A 12287-nucleotide genomic window follows, 5' to 3' on the forward strand; every position below is an offset into this window, starting at 1 on the left:
AGGGGAAAAATGTAATTATGATTTACAAAAATAAAAATTTACGCTTTTAGTATTCTTGATAAAAAAAAAATTATAAAGTGTCAATAATACTTTTATGTTTTTGTATAATTAATCGCGCATTTGTTGAATTTTTTTCTAGTTGTGACTGAGTACATCGATGTGTTATGTAATATCATGAGTAGCCAAATCACACAACAAAATAGTTAAAAGGTTGCAGTTTTGATTAACGATGCGATAATGGCTGATGTAATATGTGCAGTAATTGCAACCATATTCAGTTTCTAACATTTTATTCCATTTTGATCATGGTTTTTAAACCTAAGAACATAAAACTCTCTCTCTCTCACACTCGTAAGAAACACATCAGGTCATCACTCTCTCTCTATATGCCAAGGGATTTTACAAGAACTCATATCCCTAAGCTGAAGGAGGTGGAGGTGGGGTATGACGTGGATTCGGCCTTGGCTGCGGGTAATCCAACAGTTCATCTGGTGAAACGAGAAGCTTTCTCCCAACTTTCAGCATCTGATTAACCTCCCAAACATGTTTATGAACATATTTAATTAATTCATTAAACTAAAATCACAAAATCAAATAGTTTTGTTTGCATGGAGGGTGAGAGATGAAATATATGATATATATATATATATATATATATATAGTTTTAATTACGTACCGCATGACCACTTGAGTGGGTGAGCTCCATTCCATCCTTGAAGATGTCAGCTCTGCCTACAAATTAACGAAAGAAGATGGTTTGGCTTATTTTCCAAGTCAAATTCAGAAAACTTGAAACCTATGAGATTTGCAACCTTAAAAATCTTACGTACCTGAAACCGAGAAGTTAAAGAGCAAGAGGAGCATGATGAAAATCTTGACTTGAGGAACCATGCGGGGGCGCTCACGGATAAGCCCAATTTTGGCCTATTTCCACAACCGACCCCTGTTTGGTCTTTTATGAACAAGAAGTTCATCAAAACTTAAACTTGTAGTTTCAAATTTAGTGCCCTTAAAATCCATAGTTTTCATTAAACAATACACCCATGGAAAATCTGAAATTTTTCATGAAAACTAAACCAGACCATGTCTTAGAACCTGAATGTTTTAACTTTGATGCTTTAAGAGGTTTTATTTCTCATAGCACCAGCGTACTCTTCATTTCAAATACTTACAAACGAAAGTACCTCTTGCATTTATGGTAAAGGTCTGCAATATTCTTATTCTTTTTTTTTTTTTTTTGTGCAACTTGAATATATATACAGTATAATAAAAATATTTCTTATGAATTCACCCACTTTGGGATTTGGCTAAAAACTTGCGTATATATTACAATATCTAAGATCCTATATGCAAAATCAAAGATTAATTTCCTTGGTAGGGTGAGTTTTGTCTCCCCTCTCTATGATTATAACGTATACATATATTTTGATTACATGTCATTCTAGCTAGATTTAGATTTTAATCAAGATATGTATATACAGTACTTGCAAGCATATACTATTTCTGACATTTTATTCCAATAATACATACATTCATCATGATATTCACAGTTTCAAAGCCAAATATATAAAACTATGTCACTCAATATCACTCAAGAAACACGTGCATCATCACTCCCTCTCTCTCTCTCTCTCTCTCTCTCTCTCTCTCTCTCTCTCTCTCTCTCTATAGGGCTTTCACAAGAGATCATACCGCTTCTAAAAGGAGGTGATCATCTAGTTATTCAAGGATTCCCACCTCTACCGCCAGCATTCCCTCCTTTATGTGGTTCGTGACTTGGATTTGGCCCTGGCTCTTGGTAATCCAAAATTGCATCAAGTGAAATGAGCAGTTTTCTCCCACCTGTTATCATTTGCTAATCAATCGCCTTATAAACAGGATTAAGAACAAGATCAAACTAAACCACCAAATCATACAGTTTGTTTGCATGGACCAGGGCCGGCCCAGGCCCAGTGCAGGCAGGGCGACCGTCCAGGGCCCAAAAAAATTAGGGGCACCAAAGTTATTAGGGTGGTATATTTATATATGTTTTTATAAGAGTATAAATTTATAAAGTTTGGTTCAAATACATAGAAATTGAACTAGAAGTGGTGGTTTGTCATTTGAAAATAATGAGGAGGTCTTGGGTTCAAAACACCCAACGTGTGCTTATTTACTTTCCATTTTGCAATGATTTTTGTTGTTTAAAATTAACAAGAAGTCATAAGTTCGAAATGCTATGTGCATGTTTATTTTTTTTCAATTTTTACAAATTTTTGTTTGGTTGTTAATTTATTTTTAGTTACTATATAGTAGCTATGTGGGTTGTTATTTTTAAATATTCGTTTTAATTCAAGTCTAATCTTCAACAAAAAATAATACGTAGACCAAATTTGCAAATTATATGATGTGTCATCAAAATGTTTAATTTAGTCCCATTTATTAATAAGACATATCAATTAAAGACTCAAAAACATCATTATTGTTTAGTACCATATTGACAAGGTTATTAAATAAGAAAAAAACATCTCACGATTTATTCAAAAACACGTTCAAAGTTCAGATGGAAAACAAAACTCATCATCTATCTACTTGTAAGCCCGAAGTTTTTTTGTTTCCCTCTCTCAATACAAAATAAATTAGTCTTTCAGTGTTTATAAATTATTGAGTTTGAAGTGTTTTTCTAAGTATAATTTTTTCGATGTCTTATGTGTGAAAATAAATAATTTTTTTACATGAAGTTAGGGCACTTTTTTTGACGTCGCCCCGGGCCTCAAAAATCTCTGGACCGGCACTGGCATGGACGTTGACGAAATATACAATACGTAGTTTTAAATACCTCATGACCACTTGAGGAAGTGAGCTCTAGTTCATAGTTGAATCTGTCAGCTCTTCCTACAAAGAGAAAAGGTTTCATTTATTTTCTAAACTCAGCGTTAGAAAACTTGAAGCCAATGAAATTTGCAACCTTAAAAATATTACCTGAAACCGAAAAGTTAAAGAGCAAGATGAGGATGAAAATCTTGACTTGAGGAAGCATCTTAGGGTTTATATTTTCTTTCCCTAGCTTATTGCTATTGTAGCTAGTTCAGTGTTTGGAGGAGAAGTGCAGAAGTCTTGGTTTTTATAATTTTGGGTGCGAGGAAATGGAGCCAACAGAGATGTAGAGTCAATGACCCTTACACAAAGCTTCTCGCGTAGCAATTTTTCAGTGTACCTTGTCATCCACCTTTATGATAACATGTGATGAAGTATACCACGTAATTTATGCTTTCAGTACTCATAAAATTTTACTTTTATGATATGATTTTGAAAATTACTTGCTAAACACAAAATATATGATTATGTAAATATACAATACACTCAAATTCCACCCAAAGCCAACTCCACTCAAATTCCTTAACATCAAAACCTTTGCTTCTCCTTTTATGTGTCGCACAATGCATTATGTGGAATGTGTGGAAGTGGGACAATACAACATAGCTTGTGGGGTTTTTCAACCTTTTGGAATTCACTTGCCCTTTTGATCTATCTAACTATTCTATAAGCTTTTAGCTTTCATTTGTGGGTCACTTTCAGATGTTAGGTCTCATTCCATACATATATCTAGTTTACCTTGTGGCAATTAGTTGATTTCACAAGCAAACTATTTGATATACATTAATTTGTGTCTTTTGACTCAAAAGCACACGTATACATGTCATATATAATGATAAAGATGCAACGATTAGCATAAGTTGTATGCAACTTAAGACACCATTATTATTGATCATAGAGCATAAATTGGAGTTCCGTGTTAAAAGTATTTAGCTACAACAGCAACTATAAGTGCAATGTTGAAATTAGGGTTTATCCCTTGCTTGCTTCTTTGGACTCTTCCCCCCCCCCCCCCCCCCTCCCCCCAAAAAAACTTTTTGCAGCGTAGGACTGACACCTATTGCACTTTTGCTCAACTTAATTATTCACATCTTATGAGCATGAGTCATCAATGGGTGGCACGAAAAAATCCCATAACAATTTTAATAATAGGATTAATAATCTAATGAGTTAAGCTGGCTCCTCTTGCTATTATATAAATCACTTCCAAATAATCTAATGAGTTAATCTTGTTCCCTCTGTTAAGGGGATTGTCGAACCGTTACAAGTTCGATTTCACTAACACAGAAATTTCTAACAGAGACAACTTTATGTGTGTACAAGACGTGAAGCTTCACTAGACTATCGAGAAGCTGAGAATTCATCGAGGCCAAAAATAGCATGGAAGAGCTGAATAAGCTGTCGACGTACTCTTCATTTCAATACTTACAAACGATAGTACCTTGCTAAATAGGGTTTCATGACTCTTTGGCTTGCTCCACGGACTATGCATGAAAGATTATTTTGCATGAAGCAAAACATGATTGAAACCTTTATGTCCTTGACTACATACAATTCTAAAGTTTATAGAATCCGATTGAATTTTCACTAGAGAAGATTTTTCTCGTCCTTCAATGTCTCTAACTTGCTCATGCAGCGGCAATGTAGAAAGTGGAATGTTGGAACCAAATTCATGCACCACCGTGAGTGTTAGTTATGCACAAACTCGAGCAACCTGCAAAACAATAAACATCCATGAGCATACCTAAGACCAGGGGGAGGGGGTGTGTGCTGGCCAAAATCTCTTGACGGTCAAGTTAGGGAATAGTATTTTAGACTCAAACAATGGGCAAGAGAAGTGAAGTGTTCAGATTGCGTTACCAATGATGAACCCTAGGTGAGTGTATTTATACCATGGGAAGAGAGACCTTTTGTGATAGAATCTTCATTCTAAGCATGGTGAATCCTAGAGGATATGTAGAATTAGACATTGCACCATCTTAGTAGTTGTGATTACTTGTGGCACATGTCAATTCCTATATTGTAGAAACTCCAAGACTTATAAAGATTTGATTGGGTCTATATTAAGATCAGATCGCATGTTCTGCGTCATCTAGCATAGTTACTAGGACTTTGCCTATTGCCCTGGAACAAGGTGATGGTAGTACTGCTGCTCCGTTTGATCCAACTCTAACCAAAACTGGTGAGTCCATGACCAAACTTCTGAAATAACTGTATTTGGATCAGCCTTACTCCAACCTTGGAAAATATATGGTCCGACAATTACCCCTAATAATGCATCAGAGAGGCAACCTGCTCCCCTTGAGGATGGATTGTTATCCAAATATCATGCAAATATTGTCCTTTATGTTGGAATTTATGTCTTAAGTGCCAAGGATCACGCTTCTGGCCGTGATGCCACATTTGGCAGCCCTTGATTTTACCATATGTTATAAAGCAAACCCTAAAGTGAGTAAGAACGAGATAGAGACGGACCTAGACTTTGGGTTCGAAAGGCTCCGGTCGAAACTAGAGGGGTCTATTTGATACTCTTTAGCCAAAGTTGGATGAGTAGATTTGACAAGTGTATGTTGAAGCAAAGCCTTTTGTTCGACACACCTCTGTTGAAGTAGAGAATGTCCTTTGGTACATCTTTGTCGAAGCAGGGCATGTCGTTCAGTAGGCTCCAACTGAAACTGGGTTAAACCATTTGGTAGACTATAAATTGGGTCTATACCATTTGGTACTTCCCAGCCGAATCACTAGGGTGAATTTCTTTCATAGTTGTGGTAATAATCAAATATGATAATTTGGTAAACTTCTGCTCTCTACACTGCTGCTCAAGAAAAGGTTAAAGACATGGATGGATCAGAAAAATCTTCTCCAGCCAAAATTCAATTGCATCCTATAAACTTCATAATTGTACCTATTCATGGACATAAAAATTTGAATCATGTTTTGCTTCAAGCAAGATCATCTTTCATGATTAAATTGTCTGTAGAGTGAGCCAAATAGCCATGAAATCCTAGTAACATACTTCCATTGTAATGCTTCAGCCTTAAGTCTTCGAATAAAGGTCATGGCAAAGGTTTTTCAACTTTATTGAGGCCATTGTTGGCTTCAATGGTTTATCAGTTTCTCGATAGTTAAGTGAAGCTTTACGTTTGGCACCCACATAAAGTAGTTTACGTCAGAAACTTCCAAGTCAGTGAAATCAAATTTGCGACTGTTTGGCAATCCATTTAATGGAAAAAACAAGATTGTCGTTGGTGATACGAGAAATAAAATCTTCGTGCGCATCAAAGTTAGAACATTCAGGTTCTAAGACATGGTATGATTTAATTTGCATGAAAAAACTTCGAGTTTTCCATGGGTGTATTGTTTTATGAAAACTTCGGGTTTCAAACACACTAATTCAAAATTTTATGTTCAATTTAGATGCACTTCTAGTTCATGAAATGAGTACGCATAAGAATACATAATACAATAGATAATTCAAGTGTAGTGAATTTGAGGTTACTTCAGGAACCCAAATGTGAGTAGTTTCAGGACTATGAAAGCATGTCAACGATTCAAACAAAAAAAATAAAATATTGAATAGTTAATTCAAAAAAGTGTGTTTGCCATTAATTTGTTTTTTTGTCAAGTTAATAGACAGCGGGGCACTAAATAATTCAATAAACCAAGACCAAACCAGGATCGATCGTGGAAGCAAAAAAATATTGACATTCTTGTCATATTGGTATTGGAAGGCTTGGGACCAAGCAATTAAGAAAATAGAGCACAGTTTTGGGCTAAGCAGCTAGCACCCTAACATATTTGGGTGCAGCTAGAAGAAAAATAAGCCAAAAGTGGATTTTGGGCCGAAAACAAGGGTGGCCCATCAGCATAAGGCTGCTGGTTGTGCAGGAAAATGAGGCCCTGCAACATCAGGCACCAGGCTTGGGCTCGGGGGCAAGCTAGAAAAAGGTGGCCAAATGGAGCTGCATTCAAGTTGCTACATCATATTTGAGCGAGCTAAGGAAAAAAAAAAACAAGCCCATGAAGTTGCAGACTTTACTAAAAAAAAAAAGTCCAAAAATTTGGACTTGGACTTCGGTGCACAGAAAGCCCAAAGATGTGGGTTGCAAAACCCAGACACCAAATTGTGTCCTTTTGAGGCAAAAGCCAGAGCTGCATGCTCAGCTTTGGGCGCAAGTTGGCTTCAGGCCAGGCCAGGTGCAGGTTGGCGCGCGACCAATTTCTTTTCTTTTTTCTTTTGGTTTTTATGGCTTTCAAAGCCCTAGTTCGTGCTTTTATTTTCTTGTTTTACTTTCGGTTTTTATACTTTTTTTTTTCTATTTTCCCTCACAAGGGCATGTTTGATAACCCCTTTCAATTTTTTGTTTAAAAACTGAAAACTTATTTGTTAATTGTTTTCGATTTTCAGTTTTTTTTTAAGAAATGAACATTCAAAAAACCAAAAATTGAAAACTTAAAGTCAAATAATTTTTAAAAATCACAAAAACAATATCCAAATTTCGTTTATTTATTTTAATTGAAAGATGAGAACCGATACCAAACAAATTTTCAATTTTAAAAAAAATGAAAACAAAATAAAAAACGAAATGGTTATGCCCATAAGATAACAGTAACCCTTGCACTTATGGTAGTCTGCAATATTCATTTATGTTGGATGCAACTATAGTATAATCAAAATATTTCTTATTGTTTGTACCATATTTAGGCCCTCTGTATTTAGACCTTGTATAAATACTCGGGGGACTCAAATGTAATTATGTAATAAATGAAGGGGCAAATATGTAATAAGTGAGGAGCCCTTATTTTATAAAATGACTCCTCACTCTCATCATTGGGGGAGGTCAAGGTTTAGGCCATGGGAAGAGAGAAAACATCTCAGAGAGGGCAAACACAGAAAATAGGCTAGAGAGCACACTGCCTCTAGCCTTCTTGTATATTCACCATTCAGAGTGAAACAATATCAACATCAGTGTGGACGTAGCCCAAACATTGGGGTGAACCACGATACATCTTGTCTTCTTTACTTTCTTGCAGATTCACAGTCAGATTTATGTTGTTCCAAGACCCCTCCAGTTTTGTGCATCAACATTTGGCGCCGTTTGTGGGAAACGACACGAAAAGTTATATCGGTTCTCTTTCATTTTTTCATCTCACCACCCTGAGACCTTACCACAATATCCACTGTGAATCTGCAGAAACCCAAGGACCAAACACATGCACATTTACTGCAAAACCCATGCCTTCTGCTCCAACTCCCCGTCATGGCAACAGCTACGAACAAGCTTCACAATTCTCAGATTCTCTCTCTCTCTCTCTCTCTCTCTCTCTCTCTCTCTCTCTCTCTCTCTCTCTCTCCTCTCTCAGTCAGTCGCACCCAGAAACCAAAACAACAAAAAAATCAAAAAGAAAAACCTCACTTTCTCTCTCTCAAATCCAGAACGCACAGAGACGCAATGTCTCAACGCGGTCGAAGCCGAGGCCGTCATTCCAAACCCTCGTACGGCTCAGACGCTCCGTCTTTTAATTACAGTAGAAGAGACAAAGGTCGTGGTTGCGTACGAAACATAGGTGCTGCACCGTCATTTTAGTCTGAATTGGGCCCTAGCCATGGTTATCCTGGAGTCATCGCCGCTCCGACTGCGACTCAAACTCTCTCGCAGACACCGTTGGCTCAAACACTGGTTTCTCGTGGACTGGCGCCCGCTCAGTCGTCTCTCAACTAGGCGCAGACCCTCTCATCTGTGAGTTGAAGCAGAAACTGATGCTGACCGCCCCACCACCGTCATTGTCAAAGCCCGCCGTGTGTCTGGCTAGGCCTGGAGCTGTGGATGCTTGAAGAATGAGAGCGACCAGGATGAGACAAAGACCTTGCATGCTTCAAAAACTTAAGGTGACTTAAATGTTTCCTCTTCCCAAACTGCCCTCGTTCCCCCTGCTTCTCTAGCAATTCCAAGTTCTACAATTTGTCTTTGCTTTTGCCCAGAAAGACCAGCAAGAAGGGGTTTGGCATCAGAGCTTTGTTCGAGCCCGACGATGTTCCGTCGAGCGGTCATCAAGGTTATCCTCAAAGTAAGTCTGTCAAAATCCATGTTGGTAATAAACATATTTTGGTTGAGACAGGTCATATTGGGAGACAAGCCAATGCTTCTGTACAAACACCGGCGAATGAGCAAAAGCGTGTGCGAGAGTCTAGGTCTCGAAAATCTGACTCCCTATGATGGTGGTCCCCAACGACTGCATTACCAACCTCAACACCAACTGCCCTTCCGACCTCAAGGTCACCAGCTCCGACCTTGTTGAAGTAGTCGCGTGCAAGAAGTGCGTGCAAGACGTTTGGCGAGCTGCAGTACTGTTGTAGTGACCCCTGCCACTGTAGGCGAGCATAGAAGCCATGATTATGGATCCGGCCCTACCACTGTCGGCAAACGTGGAAGCCATGATTGCGGATCTGGACAGCGGTCATCCACTACCTCATTGACGCAATCTAAACATGAAAACCCACTCCATTGTCTGAAAAGATAAGTTTTTATTCCGTCTGCCATCTGCCATCTCTCTTTTATGGGGGAGGCCAAAGTCCACCACTATCAAGTCTGCCACACTCAATCATCCATTCGCACTCATGGAAAACAACCACAAAGATAAGACTCTTATCTTTACAGCCCATACCCACTGTCATTGATGAATATTTTATTAAGTTGTCTTCTGCAAACTGGAGCAATTATTATATAGTTATATTGATGTGTAAAGCTGGGGTACGACACCGACATTTGGCACAGTGCCAATAATGATGATAGCTTACAAGACCTAGGGGGCTCACTCAAGTCAAAAATATGCATTTGTGGTGGGGGACTACCTCCTCAAGGTCGGTCCTTGCTTCGGGCAATCGACTGATCGGCCACAAGAAATGGATTACTGGAATCTCTTGGGAACCAGTCCACCTTAGCTCTCTGTGTCGACGCTTTGTAAGTGCTAGCAAAGATGGTGATGCACGCATATGGGATGTTACGTTGAGGAAATCTGTTATATGTCTTAATGGCCACACACTTACAGTAACTTGTGTAAAATGGGGTGGAGACGGTGTCATATATATAGGCTCCTAGGATTGTACTATCAAAGTATGAGAGACCATGTCTGCTGACCAAACCTGCCTCCACGTGAAGGTTTCCTCCAATAACTGGACCGCTGAGGTTGATGTGAAGGGAGAAATCTCGTTGTTGCCAAGTCACAGCAGCTTTTTTGAATGATGTGATTTACTTTTCTTATCTTTTGGAGACATCTGTATAACCCCACCATAGGGTAATCATAAATAAATAAAGAAGGCAGCATGCCCAAAAAAAAAAAAAAGGCATAATGTCTACAAGCCCAAAATAGTGGGCTGGAATGTTATGTGAAGGGCGAAGGCCTATATGCCCAAAAGAGCTAGGCTTTATGGCTTCAAACTCCAACCTTCATCCCTCCACTTAAGGTTCACCCTCTATTATCACCAACCAGGTGATCAAAAGTACGTCTAGTACTCTAAAATTATTTAGCAGTCTGCCGTTATTATCACCAACTAGGTGATCAAAAGTACAACTCGTCCTCCAAAAAATCATACATGAGCATCACTCATGACAATCACCATCATACATAAGCATCACTCATGTCAATCATACATAAACATTCATGAGCATCACTCATGTCAATCAACATAAACATTCATGAGCATCACTCATGTCAATCAGCTTCGAAAGCTTCATTTACAGAGCTCCAGCTTCGAAAGCTTCATTTACAAGAGCTCCAGCTTCGAAAGCTTCATTTACAGAGCTCCAACTTCGAAAGCTTCATTTACAAAAGCTCCAGCTTCGAAAGCTTCATTTACAAAGCTCCGACTTCAAAGCTTCATTTACAAAGTTCCGACTTCAAAGCTTCATTTACAAAAGTTCTAGCTTCAAAGCTTCACTTTCAAACCCTCACCTATAAAACTTCACTTTCAAAGCTTCACCTACAAAGCTTCAGTGCATGGTAAACAAAGACCGCCTCCGAACAACCGCTACTTCGACCCATACATGGATTGCATTTGAAGTCTCCAGCCAACATACTCTATTGACTGAAGACTTGGGGGACTACACTACATACCATATATTGGGCTTCCACAACTAGGCCTTATGAAAAATACTTGGGGGACTTAGCCCATTATTTATGTACTGAGGAACGAACCCTTATTCTATAAAAGGGACTCCCTCACTTTCATTAGAGAGCACTCATTATTCATGTATTGAGGAGCGAACCCTTATTTTATAAAAGGAACTCCCTCACCTTTATTAAAGAGAGACTCTTAGCCCATCACTTATGTATTGAGGAGCGAACCCTTATTCTATAAAAGGGACTCCCTCACCTTCATTAGAGAGCATCGCCGCCAGCTGAGCAACCGTCTCGCCGCGAGTATCACTCCTAACCCATCACTTATGTATTGAGGAGCGAGCCCTTATTCTATAAAAGGGGCTCCCTCACCATCATTAGAGAGCACCGTCGCCTGCTAAGCAACCGCCTCGCCGCGAGCATCAACTCTAACCCATTATTTATGTATTGAAGAGCGAGCCCTTATTCTATAAAAGGGACTCCTTCACCTTCAATGCCACAAGCCGAGCCAACCAAGGCAGCATAAGCCACAAGCCGAGCAGCCTCGCAACATGTGCTATTTCTAGTTGAGCATCATTTCACATTGAGCACCACCTCATATCGAGTATCAGTTCTATACAACATCCAGTTACTTCGGCCCACACATGTTCTGAATTTCAAGTCTCCAGCCAAAAGACTCTCTTGACTGAAGACTTGGGGGACTACTGTTTGTACCATATTTAGGGCCTCCGTATTTAGACCTCGTATAAATACTCAGGGGACTCAAATGTAATTATGTAATAAATGAAGGGGCAAATATGTAGTAAGTGAGGAATCCTTATTCTATAAAAGGACTCCTCACTCTCCTCATTGGGGGAGATCAAGGTTTAGGCCATGGGAAGAGAGAAAACATCTCAGAGAGGGCAAACACAGAAAATAGGCTAGAGAGCACACTGCCTCTAGCCTTCTTGTATATTCACCATTCAGAGTGAAACAATATCAACATCAGTGTGGATGTAGCCCAAACATTGGGGTGAACCACGATACATCTTGTGTTCTTTACTTTTTTACAGATTCACGGTCGAATTTATGTTGTTCCAAGATCCCTTCGGTTTTGTGCATCAACACTTATGAATTCACCCACTTTGCGATTTGACTAAAAACTTGCATATATATTGCAATATCTTAGTTCCTATATATGCCGAATCAAAGATTAATTTCCTTGGCAGTGTGAGTTTTGTCTCGCCTCTTTATAATTATAATCCCAAGATATACATATATTTTGATTACATGTCATTGTAGCTAGATTTAGATCTTAATCAAGCTATGTATAT

General features: G+C 38.8%; 1 non-coding gene across 1 annotated transcript; it reads right to left on the reverse strand.

Moving 5' to 3' along the window:
- Window positions 1-200: 200 nt before the first annotated feature.
- LOC108175123 (uncharacterized) lies at window positions 201-3334 on the reverse strand. Its single transcript, XR_011575406.1, has 5 exons — window positions 2962-3334; window positions 2819-2874; window positions 831-1842; window positions 677-732; window positions 201-525 (listed from the first exon to the last, which is right to left on the reverse strand). It is a non-coding gene; the product is annotated as an uncharacterized protein (transcript).
- Window positions 3335-12287: the final 8953 nt, after the last annotated feature.

This window comes from Malus domestica, chromosome 14, assembly GCF_042453785.1.
Source record: "Malus domestica chromosome 14, GDT2T_hap1".
NCBI lineage: Eukaryota > Viridiplantae > Streptophyta > Magnoliopsida > Rosales > Rosaceae > Malus > Malus domestica.